Below are 28,000 nucleotides of genomic sequence, written 5' to 3' on the forward strand. Positions count from 1 at the left end.
ATATCCTGATTACCAAAAGCTAAAAAGAGAAACAGGTGAAGGGGAAACCAAGGCCCGGGTGGAATGCTATCAGACGCCATTTATAAACTTTTCAGCTTCACTAAATAAACTACGTGGATTCTCCATTTTTCCCCAAAATGTCTTCTTTGCAGGTTTTCAAAAAATGTGCTTTGTTGTCTTTTTAAATGTGTCTATTTCTGTCGATAATAGCGACTCCTGCTGCGCACATTTGCTATATGTGTTTTTTAAGGTTTTTGCTGCCCTGTACTAGGCAGGAAGTCGATGAACTGTAATTGATTAAAAAACCATAGTCAAAAGTGAACAATACTTCAAGCCAAGGTTTCCGATCACTTTAGACGCCTAGGCCCCTCTGTCTGGTATAATTGTGAAAACATCAAATATCTGAGAGCTTTCGCCTGATCAATTTATACGCTCTCTTCTCGGCCACACCAGGAGAATATTCTGTTAGAAAATCGGGAAGTAAAGCTGTTTTCTGAAGAACGCTGTGCTCATTTCTGAATTTAAAAAATCTGTTCCTCGGATTAAGTACGTTGCAAAAAACAACTTGGTTGGGATTACTTGTGTAAAACTTAAAACAAGATATAGATTATCTTGTTTACAACATTGTTCCTTATTTGTAATACATTTGGCTTTAAAAAAAGGTTCAGATGAGAAAATTCTCAGTGTTTTCACTTTCCGAAATATTCAAATGTCATTGGGCTGCTGCTCCTAGCATTAATGTTAAATTGACGGGGGTGGATAATATCTAGACACACACTCACACGTATGTATATAGATTTATTTATTGAAGTACTTTTAGGAGAGTCAAATTCGAAGAAACTGAGCAAGTGTAAAAATAGTTCACTTTATACGTCAGACGTTTAATACGTTGCAACGATTTTTGCAGCCTCTGAAAAACCTAATGATGTGTAAAAAAATGTTTGATTGAAATGTGTATAAATAATCAAACCATCGTGCAAATCTGTTTCATGCACAATGCATATAAACATGAGTGCAAATATACAGCTGTTATAAACGTGCCATTTAAAACTGTAAAAAGCACGTTTTGACACTTGTACCTCCATGTTTTAATGAAATGTAACGAGAACGAATTAAATATATCAACACTGATATGAATTTGCTACATTATTCCATCTGGCTACTCATTTGTAAAGTTTTAAGTGGACGATCTGCACTTTACCGGCGGTGTTAAAAGTTTACCGCAAGACTACCACTCGTGTGATTGGCGTGGATACTTCGTGTGTGCCTGACCGAGTACAGTATAATTCGAAGGGGCCTTACAGAAATGCAGGGTGTAATAACGTTTTTTTTGAAAAAACACTCTTGAGATAAGTGCCTCGTTCGAGAAACATCGCGTGTTAACATTACAAATGCCAATAAAATAAAAAAGCAGTTACAGTGGGACCCCCTGAAACTACTAATGCGTGCTGTGCAGCAGCTTCCAAGGGACGTAAGCCCAGAAGGTCCTCGACTGTGGTCGAGATATCGTTTAAGTAAAAACATTGAAGCCACGCCCCCGATGACATCAGATGAACAGTTACACCGACAAAAACAGGACTTCTTACAATCCACTCTGAAACGACTGGACATTTTGCGCAAGATTTCCTGAACATCCAGCTGTTTAACCTGGATCATATATTTAAAAAAAAAAACTTCTGCGATGTGTCGCGGTACATGTCCGTCTAAATAGAAGAAGGGATGGGGTAGAGGTGGGAGTGTTGAGGAAAGGGAGAGGTACGGCGTGGAGGGAGGGAAGGGAGGAGGCGATAGGGAGAGGCACAGGGGAAGGAGCGCAGATTATTAAAGAGAATGGCTGTGGGAAGATAGCGAGCGGAGAGGAGGGGCGAGGGGGGCAAAGGGGAGAAGTTTAGTATCAAAACAAGTCCTTGGAAGCCGAGACGCCTCCCCGATGCTCCAAGACCTTCCCTTCCAGGGACCTCGGGCAAATTCAGGGTGCAAGGCAGACGTGCGAAGCAAGAGGGGGCTTCGGGACCCTGCTCAGCAAGTTGTTGACGTTTTTAACGGAAACCCTGTACATGTTTCTCCGGAGGCTGCCACTGGACACATCTGCCTGGAAGGTAAGCCCTGGGTAGCATCGGTGGGACCGCATGCACTGAGTGGGGGCTCTTTTGAGAACTCGGCGGAAGGCTTGATCCCACAGAAACCATCCTAAGTGGGAGACACGCGAATGTTCATTTAGTGCCAACTAAGAGGGACGGGTGGCCCTGGGCCAGAGTCTAGTTTGAGGAGGGTCCTGGATACACGGAGGCGGCACGGCTTTGGGCATGCATTATTTTTGACAGAGGTTACAAAAGCAACGCCTCCGTATCCTGGGGAACACCGCATCCTTCACTCGGTGTACTGTGTGATCGTGGCCACTGGCAATAAAAACAATGTGGGGATTCCCAAAGAATAACCAACTGTTGTATGGATTTAATTTGATCTAGAAACAAATAAAAAGGTACGCTGCAGGGCTCACCTTTCGCTCCAGCTGCCACACACACACCTCTTTCTAGGAGACAGTCACCTCTCTATCCAGAAGCACAGTGTCAAACCACAAAGGAAGTGCAGTACCGAGGGCCAGAACTCTCTGTTGTTTCCCGGGGGCTACTGCAGCTTTAGGTGGTTACCATTTTGCAATCAGAAAAGGCAGTTTTTTAGCAGACACGAGAACCCCTCTTGCCTCCCACCCCTTGGTCCTTTTGAATTCACGCCCTGCTTTACATCAAACGTTTTTTTTTTTGCTGATTAACTACACAATCAGGTCCCTGCAGATCAGGGGAAGACTGGGGGAGAAGGCAACCTCTTTTTCCAGAGAACAATACCATTATTTCAGCTCCATTGGATAGGAATGTCTGGTTTCACAGCTCACTGCCTCTTATCCCTCCTCCCTCCCCTCCCTCTCTCGTCCCCCCCAACCCCCGCCCCCCTATGAAAAGTCCAGACTTGGAGAAATATAAATGTAGAATGTATTACTAAATGTTATTAATAATACTATAGTTAAATTGCAATTTAAAAGCTGAATACATTTTATTCCTTCAGAGAATGGATTTTAAAGAACTTTGGTCAGCTGGGAGTCAATACGACCTACATGAAGTAGTGTAAACGTGAGTGGATAAATTAATGTAACCCAAAAGCACGTAGACAAAATTCTGACTCTTTCCAGATATGCTGAAACATGCATCTCCATGTTGATAGTAGATCTAAAAAAAAAAAAAAGTTAAGAGCCCCCCACCCCTCCAAATCCTACGCCCATAGCACTGTGCAAGCAGCGCACGTGTTCTTTTTATCTTCGGGCCCCATTAATATTATTTCCCAAGGTTACTTAGCGTGTGTTTACATTCTGTGTTAAGTTTCACAAATATACATCTCTTAATCGAAAGCGCGGGTAGACGTAGTATTTTGTTGTACTATAAAGACTTAGAGCTGGTTCTGCAGCAGACAAAACATATTTCCAAAATGTATATGTAGGGAAACTTGTACAACCCGCGTATACATTTAAATTCTATTCATCTGTGGACTAAAAGATATAGATGTTTGTCTAAATAAAAATTATGGATGTTTTAGACATTTAAATTTCACTTGGTACACCTCGGATACAAAAGTGGGCGAGAGGACATTTAAACTGTGTGTAGCGTAAACACACATGCACATTATTGAGTTATAGCCAGGTACGCTTTGCTTTTTCTGCTTTTATATATTTCAATGTACACGTTGGCAAAAAACCATTCTTCAATACTTGTAATTCACAGTATGTGAACGTATAGCTGTAGTAGATACACAGGTACACGCGATATAGATAAATATATATATACACACATATATATATAAATATAATCGGTGTAAGAATGGAGTGCAATACGAAAAAGCAAGCGTGAATATTTGCGCACAAATACAAGCTTCCAAGGGCGGTCAGAGCCGTGATAGCGCACTCCTTGTTCAACATGTGCTTTCAAACTCTGGCGCATGTCATAACAGGGGTACTTTCTCGCCCTCCCCTGATGTCGGAGCAAGTAGAAATATTGACTTCATCTTCTGAGGAGAGCTCTGGTGTATTTATGCTCTGCCGCTGGTGAATGTGACCCCGCTGAAACGACTCGCATGTGCACGGTATGGCTGTTTTTTAAACAGACCCTTTATATGCTGTTCAGTGCGCAGAAGTTTAGGGGAATGGCTGTTTCCTGTGTATGATTACCTCCATGATAACCTGCCTCCCATGCATTTTCGGAAGTTGTACGTATGTAAGATCTCCAAGATAACTCACGTGATGACCCTGCTTGACACCCCATGAGATACACACCCTCTGATGGCCCCCAAATATGTGTCAGGTTTTTTCCTTACCACCCTTGTGTATGTATTTATGGTGTCTCCCCAACTAGCTAAATCATTAATTACCGCCCCATGTATCAACTAGCATGACCACATAACTGAGACCTCCCACCCCACAAAACTACAAGCCTATCTCTCTAAATATATATGTGCAGACCCTACAACAGAACCATCTGTATATAGAATCCGGTGCATGCGCGTACCTCCACCCCACCCTCTGTTCGCCAGCACAGGACCCCTAGAAGCTGCATGGGAGTCAATGGGCTGTGGCTGGGAAAAGGCGGGTAAAGCTCGCGGGAGGCCCTCAGATTTGTGAATGGGGGGATATGTGTGTGCATTCATTGTTAAAAGAGGCGTCCTCGAGTGACGTCAGGTCCAATCTGCAGCCCGGTGAGATTTTCAAACCTCTGTTCGCGGAGCCAATGGAAAGGCGGATGGCAAAGACTAGCGCAGGGGGCGGCCAATGGTAGCATGGATATGCTAATGAGCCGCTCGGCCGAGCAGGAGCTGAATGTCAACTAGTCAAAGATGGAGGCTGGAGCGGGGAGGCCATGAGGTGTGCGCCTGGAGGCAGCCCCCGCCTCTCCCATGGGAGTACGCCGGCGGAGGCACAGAGGGAACCCGCTGAACCGAGGCAGCAGCCCTCCCCGACAGCGGAGAGGAAGAAGCCGGGCGTCACGGGCGGTCCCACCCCCGCTTTTCGTCAGGTATTGTACACTACTGGGGGCACTCGCCCCTACCTCGCACCCACTCTTCTACTTAATACGCTTGGCGCTCGTCTTTCCTATCAAACAGAGCTGTAGGTGCCTCATTAGTTCGCACTGGTTTCGTGCTTCCTTTCCTATAAGCTGCGCGCGATTCTTCCACATGTTGGTGGCCCCTCTCCCTCAGCGGCGTCACTTAGAAGTGGTTTTGCTCAGAGCTAGCACTCGCGCGCAGCCTCACTGAGGAGGCTCGCGTGGCCCCGCGCTCGCACTAGCCTCGTTCTGAAGTGGCTCGCGAGGAGCTGGCCCCTCGTGCTCAGCCTCGCTTTGGGGCGTGACGTGATCATTGGAAAGCGGTGCGACCTGCTCTCTCTCCGCAAGGAGAAGGCCCTCGCGAGTTCCCCGGTTTAGACTGCAGCCTCTACCGGGCTTAAAGTTGCTCGGGGCCTCGAACATATCCGCTTGCTTGCCATAGTAGTGGTTGACACTTACTCCCTTACTGGCCCAGGGAGCATTCGAGAGATTGGACGGAAAAGGCGGGAGCTCTTTCTTTGAGGGGTCGTACAAGTAAGGAGGGGGTCCCTCGAGAATTCATTAGGCTGCAGAGAACTGAAGAGGGCCCACCCATGGGCCTGAAGGGGTCGCCACTTTTTTTCTTTGCGGCCAGGAGATGATGTCCGCTTCCCATCACGTGTCTAGATAAAACCCGGGTGTGATGGGTACACTTCCTCTCCGCCCCCAGCCTGGGCCCTCCCTGCCTCGTTGGCTTGGGGTTCTTCGCTGGGACGCCCGACTCCTGGCTCCAGAAGGGACTTCGCTGCAAACTAGTATTTAAAGAAATGTAGCGGCGGTCTCGCTGTCATGCGTCTATCAAGAGGGTTTCAGTGTCTGAGGCCCTTCGCGGAGAAGGGTTGTGTTCATCAATGGGGCTTTGCCTTCACCGAGGCCTGGTTAGTATGGCTTGCTCACCGAAAGAGATCTGTTGATCACCGGAGCTTTTGCTGGGCCTGAACATCCAGTGGCCTCACCGAGACCAAGGCCTAGGCCTGCTAGTCACATGCGCCTCACAGCGGTAGCCGCGGCTGGCCATCCTCCCGTACATCACTCGACCCCGTGGAGTGTGTGAAGCAGAGGCCTGACTCCGTAGCCATGTCCAGAAAAGGCAGGCTCAGCCATATGGCAACAGAAGCCACATGTTCAGTAAGGAGATCTCACCGAGAATGCAGCTTATTCTAAGCGGTAAATGTCAGTGAAATTTAGGAATCGTGAGACTCCTTATTTTAATACGCATGTGAGATTTTACACACGTCAAGTAAAACGCTCACCGGCACTTACTTCTTCAAGATGCCTCTCGAACATGAAGCTCGTTTGAGCAGATAACTCCATTTACACTGAGGCTTGCGCGAGACAAGGGCTCACCGAAGCATTCTCAATACGAGAAGCTACGTGTGGCACATACAAGGGGTCCGGTCAGGCTAACACAGGCAAGACGGGGAGTGGAAGCTGTAGAAGGAATGGCATGAAAGCTGCTTACATCTATACAGGCTTAAAAATTAGTTGCCAACACTATTGAGTGTCCAGTAGGAACTGTGAGACATGCTGAGCGTGCAAGTCGCCCTGGGGCATATTCAAAAACTTTAGGCTCTTGCACTCTTAGCTAGGATACCGCTCTCACCCAGCATGACGGAGATGCATTCCTTTTGGGGACTCGCCTCACAAAATACTGGCCTTATGGAGCATCTGGTGAAATGTGATGTTGGCATATATACATAGGAAGGTATGGCACCCAGTTCACCCTTAAAATTTGAATTTGACTTAAAAAAAAAAAAAATGTAAGTCAAATACACATTTTGAGGGTGGACTGGGTGCCCTACTTTACTTTTTCTCTAGTTTGCACAAGGTGCCATTGGTTTTTATCTTAAAATGCTTAGTTTTGCATATCGACTATTCCATTGTAGTTTTCACTTACATGGCTTGGGTACGCTTTTACTTCGTCATACATTAATAAGTATACGTCTTTTTTTTTTTTTAAGATATTTATTTAAACGATACAGATACACGTTGTGGTACAAGTAGTACCACCCGATTAAGTTAAATAGTGTGTGTGAGTTAAGTATTCTGCTGCGTGAAATCTTGTAGTTTATCCACTAGCTGTATCAGTGTGGTCTTGTCTTGATTGAGCCCCCTTACTAAATAGTCCTGCCCCTGCGTCCCACCTCGCGCAAGACCCTGTAACTTTAGCACCGAGGCTGTCAAAACGTTGATGCCGAAAACATTCGAATGTTCCTAACATCTAGAATGTAATGCACACGTTGCCATTAATGGTGCTTGTTCTTTTTTAATTTAACTACGTTTGTTGCATAACAAATCACACGAACTCGTTTAATTAAATGGATAGAGCATTTTCGAAATCGCATTTAAACTGCTAATTATTCACTGTGAAGTAAATTGAGCTTTTTAGCTACACCGTTAAACTGAGGAAAACCTTATAAGTAAGTCACATTTCAACAGATGATCAAGATTGGGTATAGTTTTTCAATGTTTAAAATTACATGCTTAAATGTGTTTAAATGGTTTAAATGCAGCTGTAAATCCAAACTGTTGGTTTTCTTTCGGACCACGATGTGTATTCCCCTACGCGTTTTCTATTAGCTGATTTACATAACGCTTGCTATGAGGCACGTTTAGTGTTTTAATTGTAGTACTGTGTAGTCGTACGTAAATTATTCTCGGCTTCAGACATGTATTGCGATATATACAGTTTTTTACCTTGAGAACAGGATAATCCGCGTATAAAGTTAACGTGATTTTCCTAGCGATACAATGCCTGTGAAACAGGCGCACATATCGAAGCTTTTAGAGACCGTGTTCCATTTCTGTTAAGTATAATAATTGCTCTGTACAGAAATGTTTTCAAGTATTAGATGATTTTAGTAAAAATGTGCCCGCATACTATATAAATGAATTATTCAACCTACCATACTCGTTTTAAACTAAAAGCCTAAAATCGATAGAGAGCCCGGCTGCACAGACCACGGATGCCTCATGTTAATGTTTTATTTGTAAACGCACGGTGTAAACATGAGTTTTTTTTTTGTTGATAGTTATAAAGTTAGTCGTAGTGAGGGGGACGTGTTATTATTGCTGTCTTTAATAAATCAAGTGAAATGTGGATACTTCTCAGGAAAAGCTGCATGGATCTACTGTTGTCCAGAGCCCTTTTTCTGTTGTACTACTGGGAACTGTGGTCGAGCAGTGCAATATTAAAAGGGCATTGGCTGACAAACATTGGCAGGCACCGAGGAGATGCATCGAGTGCGATTCTGCAGGGTGTGTTTCAGTCTGATACCGCAAGATATAACGTGGGACCCTCAGAGGGGTTCATGCATGTATTCGGGACATACCATTTATAGTACATTCCCATTAAACAAAGGGTATTTTGTTTTGATTCCTTTGGACCCTTGGCCCACCATGTAATGTAACCCCCCCCCCAGGCTTACTGGAATAATCATTTAACTTTTTTTTGTTACACTAGCTTAGTTTATTTCTGTCATATTTAGTGGCAATCCACTGCCTCTTCCTTACACTACAATGTCACTAATGTTTAAAGGCACTGTCCTAAAAGTCGAGTACAGTGCTCACCGTAGATGCGAAAATAATGCTTCTCCTAATGTTGATTTTTCTCCATTTCGGTCTTTTCTTACGGTAGCTGGTTTGTCCTTAGCTATGTGTAATCTGTTATCCAAATGTGCTTAGAAGCAGTAGTGGCAGTGGTTGTTAAATAGTCAGTATTCCGTTTTATAGCATTTGCTTGGTACAAACTTTTTTCTCGTACCAAGTCTTCCCTGCCAGAGCTGCGAGCTAATATTAGCTTTAAAAGCGTCCCCGTGTTTAGACATCGGAGTACACCTACATAGGCAACGGGCTGTCTCTCCGGTGCTGCCCAATGGCCCCTTGTGTCACTTTGCTAGCGCCAGTTGCTCTGACAGTGTTGCACTACTGTGTGCACAAATAAGCAGTGCAATAATATTGTCAAAGCATTTGGTTCCAGCGCTATTACAACATGGTTATTATTTCCTGTTGCTTGAGGATCGAATTACCAGGCTAATTGAACTGATCCAGAAGGTGTGGGTGGCTTGACATCCAAAACACAGCGGCGGCCATTCGTATTTTCGATGATTTAGTAGTCTATTGTAGATCCAAGTGCTATAGAAACGCTGGTTTTGTCTCGCCCGGTGGCAAATTCGCTCAGTCTTTTGTACTTCCTTGTGGCTTTAAAAATGAATTCCAGTTATGGATGAAACCGAAATGTGCATATGTTTTTGATCTGCTTCCCCCTAAAAACAATATTTACCAGAAATGTGCTAATGGTGGCTAAAAAGCCGTTGGACTAGCGCGTTGGTTTCCTTGTTGCTGGTCTAAATGTTTGCTCCAAAGAATACGCTTGGTCCTGTAATTACAATGCTGCAAAATACAGTCTCATTCCTCGATCCTGCCTGAGTGTGTCAATGTGTGACTGTTATCTTCAGAGAGGGGAGGGGTTCTGATACGGCCCGCTTCTGTGAAACATGTCCCTGTTTGTGACCGTTTTTGGCGCAGAACGCGCTCAATTGGCAGCTTTTAGGCGGTAGATAGTTTAGGCAGAGCGATGTACATACACCTAACTGGGAGAGGGCAAGGAAGGCAGGAATGAAAATACACATTCAAGCCAAAAGTTGCATTTTTAGGCATGATGGCAGAAAAAGTGGGACGGTGTTTGTGAGCCACTCGAAGAAAATAACTGTTGCTATTTCATGTCATCGCCTACGCACTTGGAGAGGAGGGGAGGGTTGGGCGCAGGGGAGGGGAAACGTTACACCGATCGCAGCAACGTCCTCTCATTAGGAAACAGAAAACAACCCAGTAACGCTGCCTCTGAGGTCAGTAAGAAAGGCGCCTGCGTACCCACAGCTGGGATAGTGGGTCTTCGAAAGCACACATCCTTGCCCTTCCAAGATGTATCTGTGGCAGTGCGCTGTCCTGGGCCTACGTGGTTTTGGCTATGATGGGGTTTTATTCTCTGAGGGCTTCTAAAAACCCCTGTTGACAGATGCAAACCCAAGACAACAGCCCCTGCTGATTTACAATTGCCCCGTCCCTGAAGAGGGCCCATTCTCATCTAAGAAGTGTTATACCTTTGCTTGTAGATAAGCAGGCACGTAGATGACAAACCTGGATGCCACACCGAAGCAAACAAAACAATCGTTATCTTATTCGTCGGAGCACCACAAACGGCATGTAGTGTTGTGGTGTGCAAGGTGTCCCAGAGAGGTCTGCTGTCACATCACAATTATGCTGCAGTGTGTTCATTTTTAGGATGGCAGTCAACTTTAGCACAAGGTTCTTATTTCCAAAATGTGCTCTGAAGCAGTTAGGTTCCACTACTTCAATAGATAATTGCACTTGTAGAAAATCAAAATTCAGATGCTTAAAATCTTCCAAAAATACGTTCTTCGCTGGTAGAATCAGCATAAAAGATTAAAGGAAATCACATCAGCAAGCACGCAGTCACGTGGTTAGGAGATGCTGCATACTTTCTACCCTTTGTCATCAGTTGTGGTCTATTTTATATACCCTCGCTGGGCTGAGAGGGTTTAACTTTGCAAAGGAGGCGAGCATTAACCAAGTGCAGCAGGAAAGAAACAGTCGGGAGCGAGGCTCTGCGAAGCCGTATTTGCGCAAGGAAACCATTTGCATGTGTGTGGGTGCGAGTGTGGAGATTCCAGGGTTTGTCTCCAGCCGGGGGGGGGGGGAGGGGTTCTGAGGAATGCAGGGAATCAGGTCGGGCTGAGGAGGGGGAGGGGATTGCCTTGGGATAACTTTCATCCTGTTGTTGCATAAACTTGTTAAAAGAAAACCTCATGTGTGGTAAAGCTAGCCTTGAGATGTGTGCTCTAGAGGAGGCCAGGCCCGTGCCTCCTCTCTAAAACAAATTGCAACGGAAAACGTAATCAGATGGGTGACATTTCTAGAGGTGTTGTTTTTCCACGGAGGTCTTAAGAACCACTGTACGTAACGACACAGTGCTTGTGTCCATTTTCCATTTGTTTTGTAATTATTTACCCCTCCTTTCTGCTCTAACCTGTGTACTCCCCTGGAAATCCATTCTCTTGCTTCTCATGCTCCCTTTCATTGGTAAGCTCCGATTCAATGTAGAAGAGGAAGTGTGCCCCTCGAGCTGTAATGCATTGAATGGAGTTTGCAGTCCAAACGTTCCCAAGACTGGCGAAGGATTCATTCTGTCTACAGCTGCCCATCTCCGTCGTACAGCCAGGCAACTCAATTGTTGTTCAACCAGTGCTTGAAATGGAAAAATAGAAGTGCAGGTACTCTGTATTAGGGTACGTGCTTGTTTCTTAGAAGTGAAGGTACTCTCCAATGAAAAGTATTACCATTTTTGGAGAAGTGCTAGTACTCTCCCTCAAAAACAAAAAAAAAGGAAAAAATAGTGCCTGTACAAAGTACCGGACCATTTGAAGCACTGGTTTTAACCCACAAAGAGGGTACTTATAGGATCGTGGCCCTTTGCATACAGACTACAATATGGTTTTATAAAAATAAAAAGGTGAGTCCTGGAGTAAGTTCTAAAATAAAGTCTGTTTTCCTTTTTTTTGCAGACAGGTTCCTGGTAAACAAAGCCTAGCAGAAACATAACTCACAATCCTGCCGACTGTGTAGGTGACAATCACAGACGTCCTTCAGTGAAAGCCCGGCTATCGTGTCCAGGTGTGGTGAGGTGTTTCGATCCCTCACTCCAGTGCCCTGGAGCAGGGTGCCTCCTTGTGCACCTAGGCAGGCTGGATCTTGCACAGCGAAGGAATCCCTGGTTCTCTCGGGGATTTGTACTAGCTTGCTGGGTAGGCTTAGCCAGACACGGGTGGAATGTTAAGAATTACAAGTAGAAGGAGCCATCCAGTTGGGAAGCAGCGAATAATTGGCGAAAAATGCCCCCAAAAGAAGTACTGTTTCAACCTCACGGTTACTGACAGCCCCCACGTGACCCGCTCTTCCCTTAGTATCGATGTTTTCAGAATGACACTATTATAGCACATAGCAGATCATAGATATGTCAGACACAACCCTCTTCTTAAATTTTAACATATTTACGCAGCTCTTTAAAATGTGTTCTTTCTGATCACTTTGTGCTCAGTTAGTTAAGCGCTGCGGAATTTATAAGGCCATACTACTAAAACAAGATATGGTCACTTAATATAAACTTGGGTTGCCACTGATACGTTACAACCCTTTATAGTTAGTGACAAAAGTAGGTCTTGTTTTTAACTGTCATTTCAAACACTGTTACTGGTTATTTGCTTGTGTGCACTGAAAACCTACTTGTTTTAGAAACTCTCAGGCTCTCTTGGTTTTAATGCTGTCTACTAGTAACTGCTGTTTTTTTTGTTGTAAGCTGCTTTATTTCTTAGCCAGGAGTCCGGTACATTTGTTGGAAATAGTTCTGCACTTCGAAATAGTTTCTTTTTAAAGTTGTATCTTCAGTAGCTTTAAAATAATCAATATCCTTCACACCCGCCTTTCTTACTTTGTCTACAAGAGGTTTGTGGTGGGTGAAGGATCCTTAAGGAAACGATTAAAGCTGCCATGTGCTCAGAACTTTAATTTTAGAGGGTGCAGCGCTTGGGGAAATCTCTGCATGACTTTCTTAAACATGTGTGTGTTTTACCTGCTCTAGGCATACATTTGTAACAAAATCAATGCGTGTGTGGTCAGTAAGTGGACGCGTCCAAAGTGTTAACTACAGGGGCCCGACCACGTAATGGAGGAAAAGGATTTGAAAAATGTCGCATGTGTCCGCGCAACTGTGTGATGTTCACACCTACAGCATCCATATGCAGTCGAAAAACAATCAAATAGAACCATTTAGAGACGCGGGCGTATATTATGAAGGGTCCAGCGTAGCTCCAAGAGAGCCATTCCAGATTTTTTTTGGGGGGGGTATTCACTTGCTATATGAAAAGACCCGTATAGATTGGCTATTAAGGTGTATCTTGAGTCGAGTTTTTAAAAGTATTAAATAGACCCAGTCCCCCCGATCTAACCCAACGTTCCCTGGCTTTAGAGGGGGCCGTCCCTGCTGTTTTCTCCCATTATACACACATAACAGGCATTTTCTTTAGCATTTCTTATACGTGCCTTTTACACTTTTTTAGTCGGCACTTGATACTATGATTATGAAATTTGGATTTTTTAAGATTGTACTTTTTTTTTTAACATTCTTAATACTGACTCATGATATGGAAAAAAAACATAGTGGTGGCGTTATGTACACTGTTTTCTACCTTGTCGGACTGTTAACCTCTCCATAAACCCGAGCAAAGGTTACAATCAATAAATAATTCTTTAAGGTGCCCAATGACTACCAGGGAGCAGCCCCTGTTAAAAGTCAAGCGTGGGAGTGAACTGCAAGGTAAATACTAATGTTTATTGTGCCATTTAAAAACAATTAAAGCGGCCTTTCCCTGTTATCATTTATTTTTAGTGTCCAGGGTTGGGTGCGCTTTTCTCTTGGGTTAGTGATCCAACTTCAAAGCAGGCCATGCCTGTCTCACACCGCTCTGTGGAACGTCAGGAATCTTTATGGCAGGCCCAGATCAATGTGGAATGCATAAATTAGCCACGAATTCATGAATTAGGGGATTGTCTCCCCGTCCACCTCCATTTAATGCCCTTACAAAAAAAAAGGCTAGAGAAGAGCCTGAAGTACTCAGACATGGGACTGGTTGTAGGGTGTGGGCAGAGAGCAGCACTCACTGCACCTCCATCCTTGCTCAGGATTACGGAAGATGCCCTCTTGCAGGTACAGAGTTGTAAACTGAGGTAAAGTATTTTTTTCAATAACGTGTTTGTGCATTTTCCAAGAGCCTTTAGAGTTGTGTGTACATGCGATGAACATGGGCTCTGTCTAGCATACACCTCGGCGCACACTTCATTAATGGCGCGTGTAAGGAATGTACATGTTGCCATTTCATGTTTGAAAAAAAAAATGCTTTATTTGCGAAATTACGTTTATTTATTTTTTTAGTAATAACTTATAAAAGTAAACCGCTATTATTTACCCGGAGACTGAAAATATGCTCCTATTTGACTGTTAACAATTTTCTGACGTTCTATTCTCGTGTTTTTTGACAGGAGTGATACTCTAGTCACAACAATCTTATCAATGTAATATGTGTGACCATCAAGTGGTAGACATGGCGCTTGAACAGTTAAAGGATAAATGTTAAAGTTGCCCAGGCAGGTTTTTTTTATGTCGGTTGAATGCTTGCTAAGTATTTAATGTCTATATATTTGTTTGAGGCCTGCTGCAGTCATTCATACCTATTGGCAGTGATTACATTTGATGGTCCCAGGTAAGAGACCCTCCTGGAGAACCCTCCCTTCCCTCCCTTTTCAGCGTGTGACCTTAAGGACAAGACCCTATCAGTATTGCCTCTGCTTTTGTGCTGGGGTAGTAGTGCAATATTGCTTATAGGGTCTTTTCGTTGAGAGTAATCTTCCTCCAGCAATGCAACAGAAGAGGAGCTAAGCAAATCACAGAGAACGTAGATGGGGCCATACTTTCTGGTAGAAAAACACATTTTAATGGCTGTTGACTTTAGAATGTTCTCTTATCCTTATTTGATACTGCTCAGAGGGGCCAGGTATTTCTGCATTGCTTTGATTTGAGCATGGGAAGTTAAGGCACATACTACAGTGTATTAAATGTGGTATTGCGAAACCGTGTGTCCTTTTAGTGTATATGTGTATATATATATATATATGTCTATAGTGTGCATGCAAGGTGTAATATTCTATTTATTAAGAAGATTGATGGGACATGAAAACGTGAAGCCTCATGTGGGTCAAATCAGAACGTCTTCAATCACGGTCATACAAGCACATTACATGGCGTGGATCTGCATCTGAGTATTTGTTTTGAACAAAAAAGGCATTTAACAAAAACCAGGATGTAAGTATTAAAATTCGCTCTAAGATACAATCAGCATGAAGAGAGAGACCTCGTGACTAATAAGAGTTGCAGTGATTGCGCAACTGGTGAGCCAAAAACTGTTTATCATTTCATTTTCAGTGTGGTATTACTGCCCTCCGAACTGTTGAAACAAGTGTTTATTAGCAGAGTTGCTCTAAATAACGAGTTACATTTACACTGGCTTATGTAGGTACCACACACAAGTATGTCACCCACCTAACTATCACGCCTTTACTTTTATGAGGCAGGTTCGGTGGGTGCTAAAAGCACATTTTTTTTAATGCGAACTGGAAACCAAAAAATGCATTTTAATGATAACAAAAAGTGAAACATTGTGTTAATAAATGTACTTCTGCCTACTGCGTGGTTAATTTTATTGAAACGTAGCATCAGGCATATATAATACCATTTTAGAATTGTTGCTGAATTAAATTATGCCAATTCGTAACAGCAGTGGATAGATAGTATAGATGAAAACAGACGCACTTATTGCACGTAATATAGGAATTGACAGCTTACAACCCAGCAGTAGCCAGTTATTGGTCACTTAAAGCCAAAACATGTGTTGTGTGTATATATATATATAAATTGTTTGCGTTTCATCATAACTCGTTATATTATTGTGATTTTTCTTCGTTTTAACCATTCTTCTTTCCCTCACTGAAATGGGTTACAATTATTTTTACGTGCCGCATTCTAGCTATAGATGGATCTTTGCACCAAAAAATGCCATTCATGGTTTTGATCAAGTGCTGCGACGCTTTATAGCGCAATTTAAAGGTGCCCGAAGAGGTCCATTTCTGGCTGTTAGAAGCAGTGGATAAAATGGTGGCCACAGCAGTACTGCTCAGCCCTCTGTGGCTCTTTGTAAAGGCCGGGGGGAGGGGCTGGCCAGGAGCAAGGGGGTGGCCGTGTGGGTGGCCTCTAACTGCTGTTTTCAGGTGGTCCCAGTGTCTCGTTTGGGACCATCGAGGGCCGGGAAAAGGGTAGGATGGTGGGATTAACAGGCAGCCTAAACCCGAGGAGCTCTGATCAACGACAGGCAGAGCCGTGCCCCTTCGATGCATGAACACAAACCTACTGCTTGCAGCCTTGGCAGGTTTTCAAGAAACCAGAATATAGAAACACGCATATCAAAACGCTTGTATTAAAAAAAAAATCTGATTTCTGTTCTTAATGCGCTGGACTCCTACAGTAGTAAAGATTATCACAGGGTCTGATTCGTTGTTTTTTTATTTCTGTTAAACAGTATTGCGTATGAATGCTAGGGGTGTGCGTTTATGAAATGTGCTTAATGTTGATGCAGTATTCGGAGCTTCGATGTCAGGCTGACTGATACTCTTTCTCTGTTGCACTACTGTCAAATTTAAAGCTAGCAGTGCAATAATGAAAGGGCGTCAGTCTGCCCTGGGTGCAGCAGCAGCAGTAGCAGCAACAACAACAACAATCACAGTGCAGGGACAAACCACTCAGTCTGGGATTTAGTGCGTAAACTGCAATGTACTTGTTTATTTATATCTGTTGAAGATGTAGGATTAAATCCAGGTCCTAACGCCACATTCTTACCAAATATGTGCAATGGTAACATTTGTTTGGGGACAGAGTTACTTCTTTAACCAGCAGTAAGAGCCGCGCAATCAAATTCAAGTTTGTAGCCGCCCCCCACCCCACCCTTTTCGTAATTGTGTGCTTGTTTCAAGAAGCCTAGTGCAGAATGCACACCAAGGCCCAATTTCTAAAGCCAACGTTTGTTCTTCAAATGACTAGCATCGTATCCTATATGGTGGTCTTGGCGAAATCTAAACAAGAGTCAACAAACCACGTTACTAAACGGTTACATAAAATGCTGCAGTCATTAGAATGTAGTGCACCCTCTGATGGTAAAAGGGCTGGGCAGGAGAGCAGGTCGGGCCAGCCCACATAGGAAGAACGCACACGTAATGCCCGAGAAATGCACCTTTCATTCTGTCACTCATTCAGGATCTTGATCGATACATCAGTGGCACCACCTGCCAGGCCGACAGGTGATTTAATGATCTGAGTGAGCATGTGGTGTGCGATTCAATGTGAACCGTACACATGTGGGCGGGGGTCGTGCCTCGTGTTAGCCTTTCCTGCCCGGCAGAGGAGAAGCCATTTTAAGAGTCGGCCGAGCAGAGGTGGTGGTTGGAACGTACTAGGGTTTGCACAAGTTAGCACACGCTCAAAGCTCCCGTATCCAGGCAGAGTGGACGGGGCCCTTCGGAGCAGCACGCACTACGGCCTTTGCCCTGTTTCCTCGCTGCGCACGCGTTACAGGAAATCTCACAAAATGGCGCCCGCCCAGCCAATCAAAAAGGATGCCGCTTGTTCGAAAAAAAATTAAAATACAAGTGGCTCTTTTCACAGATTTCCCACTCCATCTGTCTTTATCAACGTTTGCCGATGCATTTACTAGCCCAACTACGTTATGCGTGGTCGACCGCTCGGCTACAAAACGCACTAATAGGATTTCCAATATGGCTTATTGGCGCAGCCTCGTTATGACACAATTAACCAGTTGAGCGTAGTTTACTGGAGAGTTGCACTTATGTGTGGTAAAAAAGTACATATGTATCCTTTGGAGGGATTCCGCTCGTGGTCTCCAAGCTCGCCCACATGCGCGCTATACGAGTCGGCTCCACGCTGCTGTAGCGCTCCCAATTGATGTGCCTCGTTCCCACTGGTAAGGAAGGTTGTGTCAAAGGCACCACCAACACGTATGCACTGGGGAGATAGGTGTTCGTGTTAAAGGGGGCTCAACAACCTAGATGCCTTTCCTAGAAGCAAATTGGGGAAAAATTAAGAGCATTCAAACCAAATATATAAAAAACGCTAAGCACACTGTGTTTTGAGGGCAGGCTATCCGATTAAATTAAAAACAGTGTAAACTTCAAAGCAGATTTGGGTCCAAGAATGGGGGAAAAATGACAGAGCTTTAAAAAAACAAACCAGCATATAGGACTTGATTTAAAGAAAGGAAAACAAATATTTCCTAATAGTCTGGTAACACTCGGGAAAGGACGTCCTCGCCATGTCAGCCTTAAAAATCCAGAAATATTTCACACTTCCACTGGTACAACGCCACGAATGACGTCATATCGTGGCACAAGCCGAGGGGACTCTGCATCCGCTTTACTCTATTTACATCAGCCTTAGACGGGGTTTCCCTCAGTGCCCTCACGCACAAATCTAAAATGGCCGCAGTCTAGACTGGGTGGGCTCACGTCCACCAAGAAATCTTGCCTCCGTTCCTACCTTAAAATACTGCTCCATGCACTGTGAACCTCACAGGGGTCTCTAAAGTGTCAGCTATGCCTGGAATGGCCTCTTAGGGCGAGGCAAAGAAATCCCTTCCTCTCCTCCCCACCCCCTCAAAGGCCTTCTGCGCCCCAACCCCCTTCCCCTGTTTATTTTCTTACCGACCCCGTGGGGAGCTAGGACAGCTGCTGGAAACAGCAGATCCTTTGCAGATTGTCAGGGTTGTGACCCCGAGGCCCCCTTTCCTCTCCGTCCCGAGAAGCGTAAAAAAAGGGGGGTTGGGGCAAATTTCTCCATCTTTCAGGTCATGAATGAAAGGATACATGCAATTAAAGTGCAACAATTACTTCTTCCAGTTTAGTGAACTGCTGATGAGTATGTGGTTCTTGTTTCCGATTTATATATATATATTTTTTTAAATAGCAGCCAAAATATTGTCTTAAGAGATAAAGCTGATGTGCCTGTAAACGCACCCAGTGCATTTTGAAAAACACTCTTAATTAACGTTAATATTCCATAAGTACGTTTGCAATGCAAACATTTGCAATGATCGATATTGCCACTGCAGCAGTGGGAAAGCTGCCCATTAGCCAGCGTGGTGGGTGCCGTGGAGCACCCTGGATGTCGCAGTTAATGAGGCGCCTGCTACATGCGCCTTTCTCCCATTGAAGTGGTTGTCGCCAGCACAAAAGCGGAGGGGGCGAGGGCGGTTCATCTGGCCCTCACGAGTATCATCAACTGACAGCTGAGCTCATAATAACGTTTATTTTCCCAGGTTACTTGGGTTTTAAATACTGTAGAACAAAACTCGGTGTAAAACATGGAGTTACTGCGTTTTCACTCGCACATGAAATTAAGTGGCTGATTAAAGGAAAGGGTTACACCTCGACAGTGTGGAAAGTGAAGTGCAAATGTGAAATTCCATCCAGAAGAAGAAGAAAAAAAACGCCACCATAACAACGGATATCAAACCAACAACACTTCAGGACTACACCAGATTGCCTACTGGATTGCGGAACGTTTTACTGGTATCTGGAGCATGCCCTTCAGGAAGTGCCCGCCTGGAGTAACAGAAAGGAAAGGCCGCCGGCTGCTGGGTTTCAGTGCCTACAGACCATGCATGGATGTTACATGGAGTAAACCCCGCCTTGGCGCCTCCAGGCCTTTGCATTTACCTACTGCTACGTGGGCGGCTTCTCGTTTCACACCCCGGGAAACGTGAACACATGCTTATGTGTTTACCGAACCACCGGTGCTTCCAAACAATTTCAGGTAAAATTTGCAAGCATCCTATTTTCCCCGTCAGCGCAAATTCTTCTGCAAATTATACTTGCCACACAAGCCCTTTCCTTTAATTTAATCCACTACAAAACCTAGTGATAGGCAGAGTAACACAATCAAGACAACTAATATAAACTCAAGTGTAAATACAAGACAAAGCGAGAATTTACAGTAGCTAATAATAAATATTTCTCGCACGAAGACAGAAAAACAATGGATGATGCTAATGTGCACTAGTACTGAGAATTCAAGGTGGTTTGCACCCAACACCTGCCACAGGAAAACTGCCAACAGAAGCAATCTACAGCGAAGTTGCACAATTCACAGAAACGGGACAGACTCTAGGCACTTTCATTTTAGACGGTTATTCTTTCGAAGGCACCTATAGAAAATACTGTACTCGACGGATAGACTGCTGAGTATAGAAAATGCACATATTAAAGTTATGCCACCATTGATGACTGCCTAGTGTAGTCCTTATTTGCCTTCACTGTGATCTGTTGAGTCAGACCGTTTTATTACTAAAAATACACATTCGAATAGATTCATAGGCAGCTGCCCCTAAACTATTAAACGTTTCAACTACATGCAAGCACCCCACCACCACCGTTAGAAGAAAACAAAATATTTTAGTTGACACTAGCACGAACCACTAGAGCAACAATATTTGAATATGTTGATACTTTTTGTTCAAGCTTGCACAGGACGTGTCTAAGCATAAAACTGTTGGTTTTCACACAGCAGTGGCAATTCATTAATTCTGCCAATACAGAACACATTTTCAAACGAAAGGTTTATAAATCTAGTGCAGTTGTGCTTGGCACCAGTTTAAAAGGCTGCAGTTCAACATCCTCACATTAAAGTCTGGGGAACTGAGATATTGGAACACCGTCTGTCAGATGACTTTAAAAATGTTCAGGTAAAAGGCATTAAGTAGATAAACAATGCACAATTGTCACAAACGTATACCCTGCGTACGTTCAGATCAGCCTTGTTGAGAGAATGACATCCTCTTGGAGGCAATGGTTAAAGGTTTCAGTATTACTTTGAAAAGGTCCAATGACAAATTCTGTTGACAACAGACTACTACTTATCTGACAGTACTTTACTGGCTGGAGAATTCAAGTTGGAAGCTCTTCCCAACACCACAAAGACACGTTTGTTTCATCTTCCTTGCAAGAGCGTCCAAGCCATAAATGCTGAAACTTTAGTATTATAAAATTCACTTAACATACATACATTTCACCAAAAATCGTATGTCCCGTGGCAAATATGACCCTCTCAGATATAATGTCAGTCATTCATAGACGTTGGAGTAAAACAAGACAGTTATTTGTCAGTGACATAGTAGGGGGAAAAGCAGTCTGGGTTGACTAGAAGTCCCAGGGTTAAGGCTTCCCTTTGTTGCATCCTTCAGTAAGGATAAGTTACTTACCTGTAAATCCTAGTTCTCTTCCAGGGGTATCCTCATCAAAGTCATAAACATTGAATATTCCCGCCCTTGTGCGGGGACCCCGGAGCATATATAAAATATATACACATTATACATGTGTAACAAACAGTCATGCAGGCTATCCTGTTAAAAACAGGCTAAAATGCTTTATTTCTATGAAGTTTTTTTTTTTTTAAATTTTTTTTTTAAATACTACAATAGAGCATAAATAAGTACCCAAGCTCCTAAAACTAGGCTTGGGGAAGTAAGCAGTAGCAAACTCTAGTGAAAAAATAGAGAAAACTGCATTGAAAAACAATGAAGCATTCTTAGCCAATAGGCTGCATGGAGGTTAACACAGGAGAACCATAAAAACTTTGGCACTGTGCCTTTAAGACCCTGAGCACCTCCAGTATCCCACCATGCGTCAGGGGTGAAGGAAAGGTGACAGTTGGTTCACAGTTAGGTCAGTTCTTTTTATGGTGACAATTTGTATAATTGAATCAAAATACTGTCTGTCCTGCACTTCCAGTAGACGTGTGTCCGGGGAGGAGGGTGGGTTGTTTATGACTTTGATGAGGATACCCCTGGAAGAGAACTAGGATTTACAGGTAAGTAACTTATCCTTCTCTTCCAGGGGATCCTCATCAATAGTCATAAACATTTAATAGATTAGCAAGCCCATCCCTAAACCCAGCGGACTGTCCGATAGAAGTGCAGGAATAGACATGTCTTACGCAAATAAATTCCTTAGAGAGGCCTGCCCCACTTGGGCATCCGCTCTTGCATCTGAGTCTAAACAATAATGTCTTGTAAAAGTATGGACAGACTTCCATGTAGCAGCCTTACAAATCTCAGATATAGGAACATTGTTAAGGAGAGCAGCAGTAGCCGCTTTTCCCCTTGTGGAATGCGCTCTAGGCCTCGCTAGCAATTGTCTATTAGCTAGATGGTAAGTATTAACAATACAAGAAACTATCCATCTTGATATTGTTCGCTTAGATGCTGCTTCTCCTGTCCTTAAATGACCATAGTTCACAAACAAGCGGTTAGAGTGTCTAATCGATTTTGTCTTGTCCAGATAAAATTTCAGCACTCTTTTCAAGTCTAATGAGTGCAATGCTTTCTCAGCCGGAGTTTCCGGATTGGGAAAGAACGTCAGTAAAGTTATGGTCTGATTAATATGGAATTCTGACACCACCTTCGGAAGGAAAGATGGGTGAGTTCGTAGAACTACTCTATTGTCATGAAAAACCGTGTACGGTTCTTTTGCAGACAAGGCCTGGATCTCACTGACCCTCCTCGCTGAAGTAATGGCCACCAGAAAAGCCGTTTTCCACGTAAGGTGTTGTAAGGAGGCCTTATGGATAGGCTCGAAAGGAGGGCCCATAAGTTTTGCTAGGACTATGTTCAGTTCCCACGGAGGAGAAGGCCTCCGAATTGGCAGAAAAACTTTCTTCAAACCTTCTAAGAAATCCTTGACTACAGGTTTCGTAAAGAAGGATTCCTGAGAAGGTGACTTGCGATAGGCAGTAATAGCAGACAAATGTACCTTAATAGATGATACCTGCAGACCGGATTTCGCTAGGTGAAGCAAATAGGACAGTATGACGTCCTCCTGCGCCCGTATGGGATTATGGCCTTGCTGACAGCACCATATGTAGAATCTCTTCCACTTAAAAGCGTAGGAGCGCCGCGTGGAAGGCCGTTTGGACTCTTTCAAGATGTTCATGCACTCCTGCGAGAGTCCTAGGTGCCCATACTGCAGGAATTCAGGAGCCATGCTGTTAAGCTCAGAGAGGGTAGGTTGGGATGCAGAATCCTGCCCTCCATTCTGCTCAGAAGATCCGGTCTGCACGGCAGCCTCCTGTGAGGTTTTTCCGACAGGTTGAGGAGATCCGTGTACCAGAATTGTCGAGGCCATTGTGGCGCTATAAGAATCATTCTGGTCCTGGATCCGTAAAGTTTGCTGATCACTGCCGGAATGAGGGGAATCGGCGGAAAAGCGTAAAGAAATGTCCCTGACCAGTCGATCAACAGGGCATTCCCTCGAGATCCCGGACGGTAGAACCTGGATGCGAAGTCTGGGCATTTCCTGTTTACATCGTCTGCGAAGAGGTCCAGTTGAGGCCGACCCCATTGCATGAAGATGTATTCTGCGACTTCGTCGTGCAGGACCCAATCGTGAACGTCCTCCAGGTGTCTGCTTAGAAAGTCTGCTTCTACGTTCTGCTGACCTGGCAGGTGAACTGCTGTGATTGGCATTCCTCTGGCCAGGAGCCAATGCCATATCGCTTGGGACTCTCGTGAAAGGGGTAGGGATCTCGTTCCCCCTTGTTTGTTCAAGTAATACATCGTGGTTGTATTGTCCGTCTGTATCAATAGAGTTTTCCCCTGAATTAGCGGTGTGAAAGACTTGAGAGCCAGATGGACCGCTCTGAGTTCTAGCAGATTGATGTGGTACTGCTTCTCCTTGTCTGACCACAGACCCTGCGCTTGAAAAGGACCCAGATGAGCCCCCCATCCCTGAAGAGACGCATCTGTTACCAGAGTGTCGGATGGAAGTACCTGGTGAAACGGAGCGCCCACTGACAGGTGAGGTCTGTGCATCCACCATCTCAATGACTGAAGTGCTACCTCCGGTAGCCGCATTGTGTCTTCCCAGCGACCTGTTCTTTGGCTCCAATTGGCCTCCAATGCCTCTTGGAGGGGTCTCATGTGGAGTCTGGCATTTGGGACAATAAAGATGCACGATGCCATGGAGCCCAGTAGTGATGTCACCTGACGTGCCGTAGGTGCGCTGGCTCTCAACAGGTCCTGGCACTTGTTTATTGAGGACAGTCGTTCCTCCGAAGGATACACTTTTTGTAGTTCTGTGTTTATGATAGCTCCTAGGTAGTGAAGACTCTGCGTTGGAGTCAAGGTTGACTTCTGGTAATTGACCTGAAGACCTAGAGCTTCGCAAACTCCTAGTACAATGTCCCGATGGCTTCTCGCCTGCTCCGGAGAAGAAGCCTTTAGTAGCCAGTCGTCTAGGTATGGATATATGTATATCCTTTGTCTTCGTAGATGCGCCGCCACCACTGCCATACATTTTGAGAAAACTCTTGGAGCAGATTTCAGGCCAAAGGGTAGAACCCTGAACTGGTAATGCTGTAACGCTACTCGAAAGCGCAGGAATTTTCGATGCTTTGGAGCTATTGGGATGTGGAAATACGCATCCTGCAGGTCGATGGAGCACATCCAGTCTCCCTGATGCAGTTGAGGGAAAATTTGGTGACGCGCTAGCATTCTGAACTTCTGCTTTCTTATGTGTTTTTTCAGCAGTCTTAGATCCAGGATTGGCCTGAAAACGCCCTCTTGACCCTTCTTTGCTACTAGAAAGTAACGGGAGTAGACCCCCTTTCCTCTGTGGGCAGGTGGAACCCTTTCTATGGCATTCTTTCTTAGGAGGGCGAGAGCCTCCTTGCGTAGCAAGGTGAGATGAGCCGGATTGTGTTTGGTTGGTGGCAAGTGTGGTGGAGGCTGCTTGAAAAGGAGAGAATAGCCATGTTCGACAATATTGAGCACCCATTTGTCTCTTGTGATAGAGTGCCACTCGTGAAGATGAGCAATAATACTTCCCCCCACCGGAGTGGTGTACAGTGTCAAGGGAAGCGAGACTTCATTGCTTAGTGGGTGCTTTTGGAGTGGACTGTTGAGGTCTGCTTGACCCTCGCTCCCTTGTGTTTCTTCGCTGAAACAGAGGGCGTCCCTGTCGTTGCTGAGACCTTTGCGACCAATGAAGGGTTTGAACCCTCTGTTGGAAAGGGCGTCTATCGTACGGTCTGTACCTCCGCCTGAAATCTTTCCTTCTTTCGAGGCCTACCGCCTTCATGGTATCCACCTCGGTCTTCATGCGGGCCATCTCTTCGTCTGCATGGGCACCGAATAGAGAATTCCCGGCAAATGGGAGATTCAGGATACGTTGTTGTGCCTCCTGTTTCAAGCCAGTGAGCCTCAGCCAGGAAGATCTCTTCGCACAGATACCATGTGCGTACCCATGAGCCGCCAAATCCGCCCCATCCGCTGCCGCGCTGATAACTTGGTTAGATACCAGGCATCCTTCCTGTAGAATCTCTTGGAAATCTTGCCTGTCTTCTCTGGGCAGTTTTTCTGTAAATCTACTGAGGGAATCCCACAGAGAACGATCGTACCTGCCCAGGAGCGCAGACGCACTAGAGACCTTCATTGCTGAAGCCGCTGTCCCGCACATCTTTCTTCCCAGAGAGTCTAAATGCCTGCTCTCTTTATCCGGGGGTACCGTGGATGAAGATGCCACCGAGTGGGTCTTTCGAGCGGCAGCTATGATCACTGAGTCTGGTGGCGGATCCTTCCTAAGGAATAAAGGGTCTTGCTCTGGAGCCTTGTACTTTTTAAGAATCCGAGCCGGGGCAGACTTAAGCGAGGCTGGGGCCAGAAAAGTGTCCGTGGTCGGCTGCAACAAACCAGGCACTAGAGGCAGCAACTTTTTCGACGCTGATCTCTGTTGTAGCGTCTCAAAGATGATTGATGAGGAGGTAGACGGTTCTGGAACCTCTATATTGAGTTTCTGCACTCCTCTTAGCAACACCTCGTTGAAAGTGGTTATGTCATCCACTGGTGAGACTCTAGCAGGTGGTGAATCTGTAAGAGTAGGTGAGTAACGCCCGACAGAAGAACCTGATGAAGACCAAGAGGGTGATCTTCTTATGCGCGACCTGGATCTCCGTTGAGAGCGAGATCTGCTGCGGGACGCTGTAGCCGAGCGCCTAGACCTCGCGGTCGGCTGTCGAGGAGCTGAACGAGCCCGTTCTGCCCCGGCTGTCGGCGATGGCGTTCTTGGCGGGGAGGCAGTGGGTGAATACATTCGCGAATATTGCGAATCTGGGGAGGCCGCTGGTCTGTTGAGGCTCTCCAGCCATCTCGGAGATAGGTTGATGGGCGAGACATGCCCAGGAGATGCTCTTGACCGAGAAGAGTCGCTCGGTATGGAGACCACTGGAGACGGAGCCGTGTCTGGCGAGGGGCGATGTTCTGCTCCCTGTTGGACAGGTAAAACCTGCGTCGACGTCGATGGCTGTTTCGACGTCGAAGGACGCCCAGTCGGTCGGTCCTGCCTCGACGTTGATTGCCTTGATGTCGAACGGCGTTCCTTGGACCTCGACCTGCTCGCCGTCGTGTGCCTCGACGTGGAGCGATGGGAGGTTGACGGCGGATGTTTCTCGTGCCGTCGTGGAGATCTCGACGCCGTGTGTCCTGACGTCGGGGGGCACACAGCCTTTGGCAGCGACCGGGCATGCCGGCGATGGCTCGACGTCGATCGGCGGGCTGCCGTCGACGGAGACCTGCCCCTGCTCTGATGTTCCCTCGACGCCGTTCCCTTCGACGTCGGGTGCGTCGCCGTCGACGGCGATCTATGACGGTGGTAGCGACGACGTCGACGGTGAACAAACAGGTATTTTCCTACCTGTCGACGTCGACCGGGCCATTCTCTCCTGAGAATGGCCTTCTGGATGCCTGGGGAGTGAGGAGGACGATGTTCTTTTCCTCTCCTGAAGCCCATGAAGTCGGATCTTCTCTCTGTCTTTCAGAGTCCTCCTAGACATGTTCTTACAGTACTTACAAGTGTCAGGGCAGTGACTCTGAGGCAGGCACACTATGCACAGAGAGTGGGGATCTGACTGGGCCGCCTTCTTCCCACAAGCATGGCATTTGACAAAAAGAGAAGGCATTTTTCTGTCAGAAAAAACCTTCCTAGCTCTGACAAAGATGTTACTTGTCGAGTGAAAAATGAAAAAACGCTTTTTGAAAGAATTTTTCTGAGGAAAACTCAGAAAAACTGAGAGCTCAATGCTCCAGGATCCTCTCAGAAGAAGCCGGAAAAAAGAACTGACCTAACTGTGAACCAACTGTCACCTTTCCTTCACCCCTATACTGGAGGTGCTCAGGGTCTTAAAGGCACAGTGCCAAAGTTTTTATGGTTCTCCTGTGTTAACCTACATGCAGCCTATTGGCTAAGAATGCTTCATTGTTTTTCAATGCAGTTTTCTCTATTTTTTCACTAGAGTTTGCTACTGCTTACTTCCCCAAGCCTGGTTTTAGGAGCTTGGGTACTTATTTAGGCTCTATTGTAGTATTTAATTAAAAAAAAAAAAAAAAAAAAACTTCATAGAAATAAAGCATTTTAGCCTGTTTTTAACATGATAGCCTGCATGACTGTTTGTTACACATGTATAATGTGTATATATTTTATATATGCTCCGGGGTCCCCGCACAAGGGCGGGAATATTAAATGTTTATGACTATTGATGAGGATCCCCTGGAAGAGAACTGCAGGGTTCTTTTTTTGTAATTTGTATTGTCTTCTTCAACAACTGTTACTCATGGGCACCTGGGCGGCAACTCAGCTCAACGAAAAGTGCAATTCAGTAAAGAGTGGCTGGTCTACTACTTGAAGGTATTAACCTTAAAAGAATATTATTGAGGTTCTATAATACAGATGTAAAATACCATTTTGTACAGTTTTATGTTATTACACAATGCGAATCTCCCCACTCCATCTAAAAATAAAGTACATTTTTTCCCCTCTGATTCAGGCATTGGTCCCTTCTCACTTCAGTTGGTGACATGGCATCCCGCACATTACCTCTAGTGAGAAGATGACCACCTTGAAGATACCCACGGCAATCCATGAAAGATGCTATAAAAGGATGACCATCTTCACCCCATAAATCTCCTACTGAAGCATTAATTTACTCAAAATGTAGTTTTTTTTTTTGAACATTCAGGAGTATGTTATATAAAATAGCACAGCCCTTGTAAGAATTTAATTATGTAAAACATAGGGTATATGTTTATATCGCTAAATAAAAAAATAAATATTGCTCAATTGCTTGTTCACTCACT

General features: G+C 45.0%; 2 long non-coding RNA genes across 2 annotated transcripts in view; both read left to right on the plus strand.

The window, feature by feature from the left end:
• The first annotated feature begins 1,833 nt into the window (after positions 1 to 1,833).
• The window catches only part of LOC138266449 (uncharacterized), a 311,949-nt gene continuing 285,782 nt past the window's right edge, over positions 1,834 to 28,000 (plus strand). Inside the window, exon 1 of the long non-coding RNA XR_011199526.1 lies at positions 1,834 to 2,099. This is a non-coding gene — a long non-coding RNA (uncharacterized lncRNA). The remainder of the gene's footprint in view (positions 2,100 to 28,000) is intronic.
• Positions 4,709 to 27,978, plus strand: LOC138266448 (uncharacterized). The gene is made up of 2 exons (XR_011199525.1): positions 4,709 to 5,057; positions 27,691 to 27,978. It is a non-coding gene; the product is annotated as an uncharacterized lncRNA (long non-coding RNA).

The sequence above is a fragment of the Pleurodeles waltl genome, chromosome 11 (assembly GCF_031143425.1).
Source record: "Pleurodeles waltl isolate 20211129_DDA chromosome 11, aPleWal1.hap1.20221129, whole genome shotgun sequence".
Lineage (NCBI taxonomy): Eukaryota > Metazoa > Chordata > Amphibia > Caudata > Salamandridae > Pleurodeles > Pleurodeles waltl.